Source organism: Macrotis lagotis, chromosome 8, assembly GCF_037893015.1.
Source record: "Macrotis lagotis isolate mMagLag1 chromosome 8, bilby.v1.9.chrom.fasta, whole genome shotgun sequence".
In the NCBI taxonomy this organism is placed as follows: Eukaryota; Metazoa; Chordata; class Mammalia; order Peramelemorphia; family Peramelidae; genus Macrotis; species Macrotis lagotis.
In genome coordinates, this window is record NC_133665.1 from 112,592,075 (window position 1) to 112,610,241 (window position 18,167).

The following is an 18,167-nucleotide window of genomic DNA, read 5'->3' on the forward strand; positions in this document are numbered from 1 at the left end:
TATCTCTATCTCATCTCTATCATCTCTATCTCTATCTCATCTATATCTATCTATCATCTATCTATCTATCTATACTAAATCAAGAGCTCTCATTATTTTCATGGAGACAAATTGGAACCCTTTACAATAATTTAAAGGAGGGAGTATTAGAATTTCTTTTGTCACCAAATCAATTGATCTAGCACTATAAATGCTCACTCTCTCAATAAAACAAGAAAAAGAAACTGGGGAAATAACTATAAGTGAAGAAGAAGCAAAATTACCCTTTTTTTTCTTGTTCACTGTTTTAAGGACCCATCATTTCAGTAATATAGATACTTCACTTACTAATAAAACTGTCAGTTCCTTGCACCTTGGGCAAGCCACTGTGTCTCTGGCAGTACTTTTCTCATGAGTAAATGGGGTAGAATGACATGAATTTTAATATGTCATTTTTGTGAAGCCTACATATGTCAATATGAAACTTTTTAACTGAGCACCAAGATGATAGGTACAAAGTTCAGAAGATGACTCTTCTTTACATTGTGATTGGCCATATTGATATGGTCAGGGAAAGCTTTTTAGAGGAGACAGAAGTTGTACCTTATAGTTATCTGACATAGATATACTGGGAGAGTTAAGAAGGGAAATAAGAAAGGATTATCTTTCTAATGAAGTCATATTGTGAATGAAAGGGAAGGATTGGACAAGAGTAATTGTTATTCAGAGTCACTAAAGCTAGAGCAGAAACTAGAAGGAAATGTTTTTATTTGGAATATAGAGAGACAAATATGATGCAAGAATATTGAAAGTCTTGAAAACAAGAATGAAAAGTTTGAACTCAATGATTTTGAGAAAGGGAATGGATGAATTTGAGGTTAATTTGGGATTAGATTCAAATAACCTGAGAACTGAAAAAAAATATTTTTAAAGGTTATCGGAACAAGGTACCCCTCTGCTGAAACATACCGAGTGGTTAACAAGCCTTTGCTTGGAGAGATCCTGCAGCTTCCAGAAGTGGTCTATTCTACTTTTGGAAAACTGTATTCCACAGGAAGCTTTTCTTTAAGCATAAATGGTTTTCTCTGAAACTTTTATTATTATTTCTAGTTTTTTTTCCTAGAGTAAAGTAAAACAAATACATTCCATGTTCCACATAATGTTTTTCTAGCTATTTGATGTACTGCCTCCTTAATGTTGCTGTTGCTCATTCAGTCATCCAGTTGTGTTTAACTCTCTGTGACTTCATGAACCATCCTCAGTTCATTCAATTGATCCTCATGTGGAATATTTTTAAGACTTGGCACCATGCTGGTCCCTCTGCTCTGGACACATTTCAGCTTATCAATGTCATTACTAAAATGGGAGTCCTAAAACAGAGTACACTACTCTTGAGTATAGTAGATTATTTTGAGGCCTGGTTATTGCTCAACCATTTTTAAAGATGTATAACTGTACTCATATCTGGCTCGCATCTCTCCATCTTGTCTGTAAAAAGGAAAAAAAAACAACATGTAAATCTTTGTTAAATTATTCGTTAAAATCTAGGTGAACAATCTTCATTCCCTTAATCTAGTCTTGTTGCCTATCTTTCTCTCTCATCTAATATCCAGTAGGTGTCCTCATCTGATGTCCAGTACTGAAACTGTGATCAAATCAACTCTTCAACTATTTTTGGAAGGAGTGTGCCCAATCTATGTGGTATCCCTGTAACATTTCAGAATAAAGTAATCCTACCTGGTTACCACTCCCCTATGTTGATTTTCTCCCTATTCTTAGAATAGAAGTTCCTTAAGGGCAAAGACTATGTTTTATCTTTTGAATTTGTATTTGGTGTCAGCGTACTGTGAACTTTTAAAAACTCATTTAAAAACATAATGAAAGTAATAGGCATTCTTGATGATGTCATTTTGGCTCTTTGTGACCACAGCATCCATTCCTTCTTAATTGTTCACTAACTATCCTTAGGTCAGCTAAGTAGCACAATGAATAGAGCACTGATCTTGTAATCAGGAGAATGGGAGTTCAAACCCCACTTCAGCATTTGACATTTACTAGCTGTGTGACCTTGGGACAGTCACATGCCTTGCATCCAGGGTCACCTCCTATCATCCTGATTCATATCATTCATATCAAGATGGCTCTGGAGGAGAAAGTGAGGCTGGTGACTTAGTAGAGCTCCTCCTCACTCAAATCTAATTCAGGTGCTTCTGGCATCCCTCCTTAATGTTGTGACCTTCTTCAAGAATGAAGAACAAATTATTATTATTATTATTATTATTATTATTATTATTATTATCTATCCCTAAAGATTTCTGAAATTTTACTGGAAGTCTAGGGTTAATATATTTTACTCCCCTTCTCCCTTTTGATGAGCAAGATAATATTTATCCATCACCATTCATCTTTTTTTCTTTTTAGGTTTTTGAAAGGCAAAAGGGGTTAAGTGGCTTGCCCAAGGCCACACAGCTAGGTAATTATTAAGTGTCTGAGATGGGATTTGAACCCAGGTACTCCTGACTCCAGGGCTGGTGCTTTATCCACTATGCCATCTAGCCGCCCCTTTTTTTAGGTTTTTTGCAAGGCAATGGGGTGAAGTGGCTTACCCAAGGTCACATAACTAGGTAATTATTAAGGGTCTGAGGCTGGATTTGAACTCAGGTACTCCTGACTCCAGGGCTGGTGCTCTATCCACTGCACCACCTAGCCACCCCATCATCACCACTCATCTTATCCATAAACTTTGAGAGATAATTAGAGGTGACTAAGCATTGACATATTTTAGTTCTTCCAGTATCCTAAGCGTAATATTTGCCTGGACTCAGATACTTGAATTAATCACAAAAAAAGGTGTTCCTTTATTTGTGTAGCACATTCTTTGTGTGTAGCACATTTGTATAGCACACTCTCCCAATTCTCACTCACATTTATAGACTGGGTCCCTAGAGCACAGTTAGTAGTTTGTCCTGTCAGTGTTCTTAGCCGGCAAGTGTTGATATGTGTCTTTTGAATATTATAATTCATGAACTTCCACCAGTGTTTTTCCTTTTATGAACTTAGTTAATTAACCTTAATTAGATTTTAGAAAAGAATATTTACTAAGGTAGAACTTATTAGCCCCATTTAAAGACTATGGTATACTGTCTCATATATGCGTAGAGTCAAGCTTGGAACAGAAGGAGAAAGAAGAAAGTAATAGCTCCTGGAATTTCTTTTTCCTAGAGATTTCAATATGTTCTCATGGGCATGGTGTCACTTTCTGGTTGTCTCTTTGTAATTATCATCATCATCATCATCAACAATAACAGCATTTATATTACCATTTTAAAGTTTGGAGGAGTGCTTGACAAATCATTTGATTCTATTATTATCCCTCTTTTACTGATGAGGAAACTGAGACAGAGAGAGGTTAAGGGATTTGTCCAAGGTTTACTCATGTAGTAAATGTCTGAAATCAAATTTGAACTCAGTCACGTCTTCCTACTCCAGGCCCAGAATTCTATCCATTCCAACACCTAGCTGCCTCCTTATAGAGTATAAACGTTGTTCTTCTTGAATGTGACTAGTTTCTTTTTCAACAGACTCTTCCTCCAGTCACTGATATGCTGGGAATGCTACGAGGATGATAATCTGGCCCAGTATTCCACATGATGGATTGCACAAGGGTCAATTCTGGTTAAAGATGTAGAGAGGGAAGAGGAGCCAGAGATGTTCTCCTTCTCTCCTCTAGGATCTTTCTTCACAGAGATTTGGTTAAAATGTTTTTACCACTAAGTCACCAGATAAGCTCAAATGCCAGATTCTAAACTAGCTTATTGGTTTTATACAGACTCTAGGTCATGATTAAATCTCAAACAATCTAAATATTGGATTTCCACTATTATATTTGATATTCAAATTTTCTTTAGTCATTTTTGGTCTGTCCTTTCAAGTTCAAAGACTCTCCTTGACAAAGAAGACAAAGAAAAAATAAGAACTGAGCAGCTCTACTTTCTCCATGCCTTGTTATCTTCATCCAGTCATCTAATTGCTCCTTTGAAGCAATACTTTTCCTTGATTTGGCTATAAAAACATAAAAAAAATAACATCTCATAATTTTCTTGAATAGCCTTAGTTTAATCTTAACCCTAGTGAAAGATAAAAGGAGTATTTTAGGAAGGTTATAGGGCCATGTGTGATTATATAATATAAATGTGATGATCATAATGTGAGAAATAGCTTGGAAAGGGAAAGACTCAAAGTAGATTGTCTAATTAGCTTCTTCACTAATTCAAGCATGAAATAATGAGATGAAGCTATGGTAAAGTATTTCCTAAGAGTTGAAAGAAAGGAATGAAGATGAATCAAATTTTAAACAAAGAACAAGTAGCAGAATTTTTATAATTATTTGTCACTTACTATTCACTTGATCACAGTATTTCATGTTTTAATTATACTAATGCACTGGTATGATACTGGCAGCCTTGCTGCTGTGGAAAATGAAATGGTTTTGGACTTAGATGATTTATGTTCAAATATTGACTCTAGTAACATGGAATAAGCCTCTTTGTACCTCTTTGTTTTAATTTCTGCACCAATAGCAAGAATTTTGAATTTGAAACTAAAAATCCAGGTTCAAAATCTGACTGTCACTTACTTCTTTCTTATATGATCCTGGGCAAGCTTCTTAATTCCTCTTGACCTTAGTTACTTTATTGATAAAATTAAAGTGTTAGATTAGATGTTTCCTAAGCTCCTTTTGAGTGATAAATTCTATGAAATTTATTAATAAAATCTAATTTGCTTTAGCTTACAGTAACTATTTGAACAAATCTTGCCTTCTTTTAGCTGCCATAGTTCAGTGTAATTTGGGTTTGTTGTTCAGTCGTTTCAGTTATGTCTAACTCTTTGTGAGCCTATTTTGGGTTTTCTTAGCAAAAACATTGAAGTGGTTTGTCATTTCCTTTTCTATCTCATGTTGCCGATGAGGAAACTGAGGCAAATGAGGTTAAGTAACTTGCTCAGGATTACATAACTAGTGAATATCTGTGGTCATATTTGAACTCAGGTCTTTCTGACTCCAGGCCTAGAGCATCTGTATTGTGACACTTAGCTTCCGCTTGCAGTGTAAACTGAATTGGAATTCAATCCAGGACCAGGACAATTAAAATGAATACATTCCAAGGAGATACTTAGAAGTGTATAATGATCAGGAGGGACTCAATTAGAGATGGCAAACCATTTGGAGAACATAGACATGCATTAAAAAATCCTTATTGGAGTTTTATACCTTCTAGTTAATTCTGTAATAACATTGTTCAAAATAATATGGTGCTAGAGAGTCTCTAACAGCAATTGAGGTTTGCGTATCTCTTTGTTTTTACTGTGTGTGCTGTGAGTAATTTTACAGACCACTAATTGCAATGCCACAACGAACAGCACAATTTCTAAGGGGAGTGAAGTTGCTACTATCTTCCAACTAATTACCCAACAAATTTAATTTCACAGTACAGAGAGCCTGAATAGCCACTGTTTACTAAAATTAACATTATAAATAATTGAACTGAATATTTAAAGAACCAACATTTAGTATCGTCAATTAAGTCTGGTGTAAATGTTCACAAATGTAATTCAGAGTTGAGAACCATCTGTTGGTTGTTTTTATTGAGACAATCCACCACTGAGAGCACATTGTTGTAGCAGCTGACAGAGGCCAGGATTAAATGGTCTATCCTTGGATCAATCGGAGCCATCTGAAGTGTCAACTAGACTGAAATCAGAGATTTCAATTCATTAGTTTGCAGAGAGACTATTTAGTTATTCTTGCCATATTAAACTACGTATTGTATTTTCATATTTACAGGGTCAAGTGCAATGATGAAATAAATTCAAAAGGCCTTTTATGATATGTAAATATCTTTATAGACAATCTACGTGAACACGTGTACAATGAAGGTAGCATTTTTGACCCTCCATCTTACATATGGACCTGGTTTTAATGGATCAACACTGAAGAGACCAATCTATTGTCTCAGGATAGAGAGCCAAGAAGGTGTCAGAGATCTTAATCTAAACCCTTTATGTGATGAACAGGAAATTGATGGCCATAGAATGGAAGTAATTTGTCTCAGGTCATACAAGTAGTACATTATCAAAGTTAAAACATAAATCCAAATTTGGTGATCTTTGTTCAGATAGTGTTGCGGAGGATCAAACTAGACAATATTAGTACACCATGCTAACTGATCATCCTCTCAGAGAATGTCAGTCTTCTCAATTTATTGAACAACTTGACTTGTATCCAATTTTAATTTTTCTTTCAAATAAGCATTACATTTCATGCTTCTTAAAATAATTTCCCTTCCTCCCTTGCTTTAAAGGGTAATTATGGGCAAGAGGCTTCAATACAGCACTGTTGTAATTAAGTTAATTAAATGACCTTAGATATAATTCAATTCAAGGAGCCCTTATAAAATCACTTTTTAGACACTATACTAGCATCTGAAGACTCAAAGACACAATGGAAAACATTTATTGTTCTTGGAAAGTCTGCACTGTTTTGGACCTTAGTATAGATTTAGCAAAATTAGAGAAATTTAAATTGGCATTTCACCTCAATTTATTTGATTTATAATTTGTTGGATTATTTTGATTAGGTTATTGATTTCTCTTTTGCTTTTTTATGGTAACTGATTTAATTAAGTCAGCCATTAAACAAGCATTTGTTGAGTACCTATATGTATCAGGTGTTAGAGTCTAAGTGCTGAGAAACAAAAATCAAAGTTGCCTCTGTTCTTGGGGAAACTTGAATTATGTTGGAAGGAAAATACAAAATATATGCAAACTGTATATCAATGAGGCAATTCAGTGTGGTTGGAAGGGTCAGTAAACTTAGGTTTGAATGGGCAAGGCATTTAACTATTTTGAAGCTCTGTTCATCATCTGTAAAATTTGAAAATTGTACTAGATTATTTCTGAGATCCTTAGCTTTAAACTGATGATCCTATCTATTATCCTTATTTCAGAGAACAGGATTGGGATTAAGGAGGTTTTAGAACTAGGGGGGAGAAAGAGTTTAGCATTTTTTAAGGCTGTTTAAAATATTATTGTTATTATCATCATCACAATTCATTTATTTTAGCTTGAAAAATCATTATTTCTCTTAAACCTCACACTAGCCCTACCAAATATGCAATCAAGGAAATATTATTATTATTAAATTATGAGGAAAGTGAGATTGAGGTAGAGGGTGCTGGAATTAGTTTAAACCAGTTTTAAGTCTAATGCTAAATTTTCACTGTGAACATTTATACCTCAGAAATAAGGGTTTGATTGTTTATTTTTATTATATAGACTTAAAAATCTTATGGAAAAAACGTTATTGCAGATCAAACTTAAAAATATGGTGTGTACACACTTTTAGGAGAACCTGTAGTAAAATATTTACCTGCATTATCACTCATTTAAGAGAACAGCCAGGAAATGTTAGATGCAGACTTTCAACATGTCTTCTTGCCTCCATATCCCAAATTTTAGTCATTTCTCTCCTTCCCCCACCACTTTTCTTCTTTCTTTTCACATCCTTTTCCTTTCTGTCTCTTCATCCTTTCCTTTCTCTCCTCTCTCCTCTTCTTCTCTTCCTTTTTCTTCTTCTTTTAGTTCTCTTCTTTGTCCTCCTCCTTCTTGTTATCTTCCTCCTCCTTTTATTCCTAGAAGACAAAAGTCTGGAAATTTATGTTAATTTATTCTTATTGTAATTATTTTGCAATCTGAAAAAATCTTATGAAATTGACTTACTCTTTGCTATATTTTCCCTCTACAAAATTGAAGTGGGAGATGACACATTTTATTCCCTTTGTAACATTAAAATTATTGTAGGGGGGCAGCTAGGTGGCATAGTGGATAAAGTACCGGCCCTGGAGTCAGGAGTACCTGGGTTCAAATCCGGTCTCAGACACTTAATAATTACCTAGCTGTGTGGCCTTGGGCAAGACACTTCACCCCATTTGCCTTGCCAAAAAAACCCTAAAAAATTATTATAGAGGGAAAAATCTTATTTTTTATACTTTTTTTGAAAAATAGGTGAATTGTCTATTCTTGTGTCAACCTGAAATTGACTTCTTTCCTTGAGTTAATACCACCATGATGTCTAATCTGCAGACTGAAGAAATGACTAGATGACGAAAAAAGGATCAGTGATAAATTTCAAAAGGAATTGAACATTGTTTAGTCCCTACCTGTTGCTTCAGTATTTACTCCTTATTCATTTCTTTTAAGTTGGTGGTATCATCTTTGCCTATGCTGGAAATTCTAGGTCATGAGTTCACTTTTTACTTACTAATGAAATAATAGAGAATAAAATAATCTTTATTAAATATTAATATCATTTACTCCCTTTATTATAGCTCTTGATTTTCTGTTCTGTTGGACTTCTGATTCTAGTCCTCATTGATCTCTGAAACCTGATTATTCCTTTCCATATTGGCAGCAGTCTTGTTTAGATTTTTATCTTGCCCATGACCATGGTTAAATTCCATGACTTCCTGGCCCCTCTTTTCATCTCTTGTTTTCTGGACATTATGGTCTGGGCTACCTGCCTAAATGTCTCCTGGTCTCAGACTTTCATCTTGCCACAATCCTCCATCCAGTCAATAGCCTGTGACACATAGGAATTTCATTTGGGTATAACTCTTGAATAGTTATTTTCCTATAGAAATGGTTTGTAAACTAAGTGGTTTTCTTTAATTGCACTGTTTATTTGTGCAAAGGATCACTTAGATACCTCTCAGGATACTTTTGGAATAAAAGATGAGAGATTTGATTTAATGTTTTTGTTAATTTCAAGAAGTACTTATATGTTTTTTTTTTAGGTTTTTGCAAGGCAGTGGGGTGAAGTGGCTTGCCCAAGGCCACACAGCTAGGTAATTATTAGGTGTCTGAAGTTGGATTTGAACTCAGGTACTCCTGACTCCAGGGTCAGTGCTGTATCCACTGTGCCACCTAGCCACCCCCAAGAAGTACTTCTAATTACTTATATATTGATGGAGACTTTTTCATAGCTGTCATTATTATCATATTCACTTTAGATCCCAAAGGAAATGTCTTCAACCAAATGTTCAAATTTTAGTTGTGAGGATTATTATCGGATGCTGTTTCCTCTATTTTGAGATGTTTCTCAGGATCCGCTGGATATTGCTAATTTTCTATTCCCATATTAACATTTAATGATTAATTGAGGTATAAAGGAACTTCTTAAAATGATGCTAATTACCAGAAAATGTAGTTCTATTTTATGGAGCAATTTAGTATAATCTTACAAAATAAAGCAATCTGAGATTCTTGACTTTTTTTTAGCATGATTTCATAGTATTATTGATTATCTTAAAAGCTTATTTATTTTAAGCTTAACCATGTTTTTTATAAGTTTATGAGTTTCAGTTTGCAAAGTAAGGGCTGAATATTTCTTTGGATATTATTAAATAGTTGCCACATTAATTACTATTTACTACATGCACAGAAATATTTACTACATGCACAGAACTGTAATAAGTTCTAGAAATGAAGCCTTGCCCTTATGAGCTTGGAATCTGACAGATAAATGATATGTAATCAATAATTGCTACCAGTTAGAACATGATAGGTGAATGGAAGGGTTCCTCCCCATCCCCACACCCCCAAAGTGTGACGAGAGATTCCAGGAGAGAGAGATCACCATTGCATTGGGAGTGAGTAGATGAGTGATATAGTACTGTAGGACCAGTGGAGGAGGGAGCACTTGGATGTTGCCTTACAGAATGAAAGGAGAGTAACAGTAGAACATAAATACTGAATCTTATAGATGCAAAATGGCAAAACATTATTTTAACACAATTGCTTATAACAATCTTTAGAAACTAATTTCTCAGCATCAGTGGCACTTCTTCCCACCAAGCTTAAACAAATTTGAAAGGTAACACAACCTCTTTAAACTTCATTGTTGCCTCTTCTCCCATCATGCTATTACCAGCAAAATATCTTCTATTAGAATTGCAAATAATCAATACTCATTGCCTAAGTATGACCTTGGTGCAATTTTCAATGAATGTAAAGGTATTCAAAGAAATAGCTTCACTATGTTATAGTCATGGAGTTATAACCTTAGAAGTGAGGTTTTCAAGTCTCTTAAGCCCTCTCAGAAGAATATCAGGGAGGATAAAGACTGAGACCATGTACAAGTCAAGCATAGATAACAGAAAAATTATCATCAAAATTCTCTTGATGTGCCATCTTGGATGCAGATGCTTAAGAAATATCAGACTACTTTTCATTTCTTCTCTTGAAAATCTAGTTAAACTATAAAGGATATAATTGTCATATTTAAGCTAGTCTATTAATTAGATGTATAGTACAATTGTCTCAGGTCTTGTAAAAAATGACCAAAAATGAATAATTAAAAGAGCTACAGTTTCACCAATGTTGGGAAATCCTGGCTCGAGAAGTCCTCCAGTACCTCAGGTTACAATATATTCAAGATTAATAGATAAAGTGTAGGGAAATTTTGTTTCTTTAGAAAAATTTAAAATAAACCACATTTCAGTGCTTTTAGTTTTTATATTATGAATATTTTCCAATATATTCTTTCCTCTTCCTAGAGAGCAATCCTTTATAACAAAGAATAAAAAGAAAAAATATTCATCAAAGCTAATCAACATATCAAAAAAACATTAATGGTACTTTTACATATCCACCTCTGAAAAAGAGAAGGGAGATGCTTTTTCCATACCCCCCTTTTTGGGATAAAGAATGGTCCATTTAGGTTATTTCTTTCATTTACATTACTAAAGTTACCATTTACATTATTTTATGGTCCTGCTTACTTAATTTTATATCAATTTAAATAATTATACCTAAACTTCTCTTCATTTGTCAATTGATCATTTTTTTTAGGTTTTTGCAAGGCAAATGGGGTTAAGTGGCTTGTCCAAGGCCACACAGCTAAGGTAATTATTAAGTGTCTGAGACTGGATTTGAACCCAGGTACTCCTGACTCCAGGGCTGGTGCTTTATCCACTATGCCACCTAGCTGCCCCTCAATTCATCATTTTTTATTGAAATTTCATTTAAATTTTCCAATTACATGCAATAGTAGACTGTCAACATTAATCTATTTGCAAATTTCTGAGTTACAAATTTTTCGTACCACCCTCCCTTCCTTCCCACTTCTCCTTGGTGGTGAACAGTCTTATAAAAGGTATCATGTACAATCGTGTTTAATATATGTTCATATTGGTCATATTGTGAAAGAGGAATTGGAATTAAGGGGAAAGAAAAAAATATGAGAAAGGAAGAAAAAGCATAAAAGGAGTTTTAAAAAAATGAACACAGTATTCATTCAGATGTCAAGGTTTTTTCCTCTGAAAGTGGATGGCACTGATCATAGCAGATCTCTTAGGGTTGTCCTTGATTTCTGAACTGCTGAGAAGAGCTACATCTGAGATGATCATCTCACAGTGTTGTTGTTAATATATACAATGTTTGTTTTGCTCATTTCACTCAGCATTACAGTTCATGTAATTCTTTCCATGCTTCTCTAAAGTTTAACCACTCAAGTTTTCTTATAGAACTATAATAATTACTCCATAATATTCATATTTTTGTTCAACCATTCAACTCCATAATATTCATATTTGTCCAACCATTACACAATTGATGGGCATCCCTCAATTTCTAATTTTTGCCACAACAAAAAGAGATGTTATAAATATTTTTGAATATATGAGGCCTTTCCTATATTTTCATGATTTGGAGGGATACTAGCCTAGTATTAGTATTTCTGGGTCAAAAGGTTTATTGCTCTTTGGGATTAGTTCAAGATTTTTCTCCAGAATGGCTGGATCAGTTCTCCAACACTGATCATTTTCCTTTTTCTGTCATGTTAGTCAATCTGATAGGGATACGGTGCACCTCATAGTTGTTTTAATATACATTTTTCTAATCAGTAATTATTTAGATCATCTTTTCATATGACTACAGAAAGCTTTAATTTCTTTATCTGGGAACTGCCTGTTGATATTTTTTGATGATTTATTAGTTGGGGAATGACTCATAATCTAATACATTTTATTCAGTTCTCTATTTTATAAATGAATCCTTTATCAGAACTACTAGTTGTAAAAATTGTTTCCCACATTTTGTTTTATTTCTAATATTGGCTGCATTTGGTACAAAACCTTTTAAATTTAATATAGTCAAAATCATCCATTTTGCAATATATAATGTGCTCTATTTTTTGTTTGGTCATAAATTTCTCCCCTCTCCACAGATTGTACAGATAGCATATTCCTTATTCTCTTAATTGGTCTAGGGTAATACACTTTATTTCTAAACACTGCACCATTTTGGCCTTATTTGGATATAGGATGTGAGATGTGGTTCTATGCCTAGTTTTTGCCATTCTATTTTCCAGTTTTTCCAGCAGTTTTTGTCAAATAGTGATTTATTATCCCAGAAGGTAATGTCCTTGGATTTTTCAAAACATAGATTATTATAGTTATCTTCCACTATTTTTTTTGTACCTACTCTAATAGACTGGTCCATTATTTTATTTCTTAACTGGTACCAGACACTTTTGATGACTGACACTTTATAATAATAAAGTTTTAAATATGATAAAGCTAGGCCACATTCCTTTGCATTATTTTTCATCAGTTCCCTTACTATTCTTGAACTTTTGCTGCTCCAGATGAATTTTGTTAATATTTTAATAAAATTTGTTACTATTTAATAAAATTGTTTTTGGTAGTTCGATTTGTATGGTTTGAATAAGTAATTTGATTTGGGTAGAATTGTCATTTTTATTTTATTAGCTCAATATAACCATGAGCAATTGACATTTTTCTAATTGTCTAAATCTGACTTTATTTGTGTGAAAAGTATTTTGTATTTGTTCATATAGTATTTGGGTTTGTCTTGGGAGGCAGATTTCCAAGTATTTACTGTTATCTATAGTTACTTTAAGTGGAATTTCTCTTTATATCTTTTGTCCTTGGGATTTATTGTTCACATATAGAAATAGTGAGGATTTACATTGGTTTATTATATATCCTGCTAATTTACAGAAGTTAATTGTTTCAAGTAATTTTTTATTTGATTTCCTGGGATTCTCTAAGTATACATCACATCATCTGCAGTGAAAGTTTTGCTTCTTCACTGCAAATTCTAATTTCTTCCATTTCTTTTTGTTCGCTTTTTGCTTAAGTTAATATTTCTAATACTTTATAAAATAGTAGTGTTGATAATGGGCATCATTTCACCCTTGATCTTGTTAGAAATGGTCCTAGTTTATTCCCATTACATAAAATGCTTATTGATGATTTTAGATAAATACCACCTATTTTTTTTTGAAAAAACTCCATTTATTTTTATACTCTCTAGTGTTTTCTATAAGAATGGGTATTGTATTTTGTCAAAGGTTTTTTTTTTCAGCATCTATTGAGAGAATTATATAATTTTTGTTACTGATATAATTAAGTATGTTGATTGTTTTCCTAACAATGAACCATCCCTGCCAATGGTATCAATCTTATCTGATCATGTATATTATCCTAGGAACAACTTGTAATCTCTTTGCTAAAATTGTATTTAATAATTTTGCATCAAGATCATTAGTGCTATGGGTTCATAATTTTCTTTGTCTGTTTTGGTTCTTTCTGCCTTTGGTATCAATATCATATTGGTATCATAAAAGGAAATTGACAGAACTCCTTTTCCTAATTTCTTAAACAGTTTACATAGAATTGGAATTACTTGTTCCTTAAATGTTTGGAAGAATTCATTTGTAAATCCATCTAGGTCTGGAGATTTTTTCTTAAGGAGTTTATTGATGGTTTCTTCAATTTCTTTTTCTGAAATAGAGATATTTGAGTAGTTTATTTCCTTTTCTTTTAATCTAGGTAGCTTATAATTCTATAAATATTTACCTGTTTCACTTTAGATGGTCAAATTTATTGACACACAGGGACGGCTAGGTGGCGTAGTGGATAAAGCACCGGCCCTGGAGTCAGGAGTACCTGGGTTCAAATCCGGTCTCAGACACTTAATAATTACCTAGCTGTGTGGCCTTGGGCAAGCCACTTAACCCCGTTTGCCTTGCAAAAATAAAATTTATTGGCACACAGTTGGGCAAAATATTTCTAAATTATCACTTTAATTTTCTTCTCATTGGCAATAAGTCCATCCTTTTCCTTTTTGATACTGGTAATTTGGTTTTCTTCTTTCTCTTTTTTAATCAGAAGGTTGATTTTTTTTTCATAAAACTGACTCTGTTTTATTAGTTGTAAAATTTTCTTTATTTTTCCTTTGATTTTCATTATTTTTTATTCAATATTTAATTGAAGATTTTTAATTTGCTCTTTTTCTAATTTTTTAAGTTGCATGCCCAATTAGTTTATTCATATAAACATTTAGAGATATAAAATTTCCCCTAAAATGTTCTTTGACTGTATCCCATTAATCTCGGTATGAATTTTTATTGTTGTCATCATCTTATTATTCATCATTTCTTACAGGACAGCTATATTCCATTGCATTTATGTGCCTCATTATTTACTCATTTGCCAATTATTGACCAATTATTGCACATGCCCTAGGCTTTTTGTTACTACTACATAAAATATACTGCTATCAGTATTCTCTGTGTGTGTGTATATGAATATATACATATATATGTATGTGTGTGTGTGTGTGTATTTAAACCACTTGATCTGAGTCTTAGTCACTTTTCATTCTCTATTTTCTTGGTGACCTCATTAACTTTTCTAGAACTCTCTTGTTGTCATTTGTTAAATACCAAATTATTTCATGCTATCTCTCCTTTTAGTATGTAAGCTCCTTGAGGGCAGGGAAATATTTCACTTTTGTATTTTTATTCCTAGTACTTAGCTAATATCTTCCTCATAGTAAATGCTTTGCAAATGCTTCCTAAGTGATTGGCTGATTTATATTACTAATAGTGGAAAATCTGGGACAAGATATATGGACATTTTAATCACTTTCCTTGCACAATTCTTTCCATAATTTTTCTGCATAAAAACTTTGTAGAATGGTTAGAATAATTTACAGCAAATATGCATTGGAATATTTGTTTTCCTTTCTCTTTAACTAGGTCTTTATGGATATCTTTTATTTTATACTGATTAAATTTACCCCTGAATATGTTTCTTCCCTCTCCCAGAAATCTATCCCATGGGATAACTTTAAAAAAAGATTAAAAAAAAGAAAAATAACAAAATCAACCAACAGAGTGAAAATACCAAATGTCTCCATGTATAAGACTTTTTTTTTCAAAAAATTTGGGGTCTAAAAACTGGGAATGTTTTACACAGTGGTTGTAAATTTCTTTTAATTGCATTTCTTGTTTTTTGTCTTTGTGCTCATTGTTTCTCAATTGTTAGATTATGTTTTACCATGTTCTACTCAGAAATGGCTCAGCAAAGATTTCTGTCCAGTGCTGAATTCAAGTTCAGAGTGATGCAGTTTGTAAAGTGAATGGAAATCATGCTGCTGAACATCAGTCTAGTCCTCCTCCAGCTGAGAAAACTATCCAAGATGGATATGGGAAGAAGGAATCTGACTGAAAACTCTCTGGCAGAAGAAAATTATGAGAAGCAATGGCCTGAATTAGAGAGGAAATTGAAGAGATGGATCAAAGAGTAGAGGGCCATTGGAATTCCTATGCCCACAAAGATGGTTCATCAGGAGTCCAGAAGAATTGCTGATGGAAAAGAAGTGACTGATTTCAAAGGAGAACACAGCTGGTGCTTCAGGTTCATGAAACAGAATGGACCAAGTATGCATCCATGGCCCAGACTTGCCTAAAAGATGCCTGAAAGCTCTGAGATGAAGATCCTTGAATTTCATAATGAATAAAACTTGAGTTCAATAACTTTATGTAAATTTTTTTTTCAAATTTTGGGCCCCAAAATTAAGTTGTGTCTTATACATGTGGAAATATAGTAAAATTTGTTTTTCATTCAGTACTCCATACATCGGGGACATTCTCTTTGCAAGGTATAGAAAGGAGGTATCTTGTCATCTTTCTTCTTATATGCCAAGCTTGTTATTCCTAATTTTAGAATACTGAGATTCAATTGTTTTGTGGTTCTTCTTTCTACTTAAATTAATGTAGTGATTATAAATACTGCTTTCCTAACTCCATGACTCTCTGTACTATTTATGTTTCAATGTTTCTTGAATAATGTTTCAATGATATTCTTTTATATTCATCTACCATAATTTGTCTTTCTATGCTCCAGTGAATGGTCATCTACTTTTCTTCAAGATGTTTGATAGTACAAAAAGTGCTGTTATAAATATTTTGATTTTTTGTTAATGTTCTTATTGTAGCTGTATGCCTAATAGTTAGAATCTAAATCAAAATACATGGACATTTAAGTGTCTACAATGTTCCAAGCACTGTACTATGCAATGATGATACAAAAAAGGGGCAAAATACAGTTCTTCTCCTAAAGGAGTTCACAATATAATGGAAGAGACAACTGACTTGCAAAACAATTTTTAGCAGGAAGATATATATATATATATATGTATATATATATATATATGATAAATAGGAAATAATTAGCAAAGGAAAGGCACTAGATTTAAGGAAAGACTCCCTATAGAGGGTGATATTTTTAAATGGAACTTGAAGGAAGCCAGGAAAGTCAGGAGGCAAAGCTGAATGTACAGAACATTCTAGGAATGGATGACAATCATAGAAAATTCTGAGAAATTAGAGATTGTCTTATCAATGAAACAGAAAGGACAATGTCACTGCATAGAAGAGTATTGGGGGGGTGGTTTAAGATAGAATGTAGGATAAAATAAGACTGGAAAGATAGGGGGAGACCAAGTTATGAAGGACTTTGCCTGGCAAATAGGCACTTAATAAATGTTAATTGTTTAATTCTGGAAGTAATGGGGAGCCATGGAACTTTATTGAGTATGGACATGGCATAGTCAGATCTATGCTTTAGGAAAATCACTGATGGCTGAATAGAGGATGGACCCACCACCCCACCAGGCAGACCCACCATCATGCTATTGTTAATAGTTCAAATATGAGGTGATAAAGATATCTCCTTTCTATACCTCCACTATACCACTAGGATTGTATCAGTATACCAGAGAATAGAGAGAGGAATATTGAAAAGATGTTGGAAAGAAATAAACTAGTTTTGGCAACTAGTTAGATATGGGGATAGGAGTTAGTGAAACACTGAGGTTGACAGCTAGGCTGTGAGACTAAGAGACTAGCAGGACAGGAGTGTCCCTGAAGGACCAGGAGAATGGTCATACCTTCAACAGCAATAGGAAAGGAGGGAAGAGTTTGGGGGAAGCATGAATTCAGCCTTGAACATGTTAAGATCAAGACGATATACTGGATTGCCCAAAAGGCAGATATCACTGTAAAACTGGAAGTTGGCAGAACAGTTGGGGCAGAATAAGTAGATTTGAGAATTATCAGCATAGAAGTGATAATTCATTACTTTATATGTATAATTTGTATAATTCCAACTTGCTATCTAGAATTCACATTTCTACTGTGAATGTTTCTACAATATTCACATTGAATTTCTGTGCCTATATTTCTATAATTTCTCCAACACTGACTATTCACATCTTTTGCCAATTTGCTGGGTGTGTAGCAATACTAAGAAATATGACTTGTATATTTCTTATATTAGTAAATTCTTTCATAGGTTTGTTGCTAGTTTATGAATTTTTTTCAATAGACAATAATTTATGAACTTTTGCACCTTCTTTGACCATTTACATATTGGAGAATGTCTTTTGGTCATCATATCTGCTAGTATTCTGTTTTGGATATCAAATCTTTATTAGAAATATTTGAAAGAAAATTTTTCTTTTATTTAGTCTGTTACTTCCTTTCTTATTTCTAGGGAGCTTTTGAGCTGTAAGGATATGTTCATTTCTCTGAGTTGGTCTTGCTATATTTCTATATAAAATTTGTTTGTGTTATTCTTTGAATAACTTTTGTGAATCACTGTTATGCATATTCTGGCTTTTGAATAGTCATCAAATCTCTTTTCATTTTACAAATGTCTTCTTTTACGTTTTTTATTTTATTTTGCAATTATGCTTGTTCTCAATTCATGCTTTTTTCACTTCTTATGAGGCAACATGGCTTCCTGGATAGAGAACTGGTC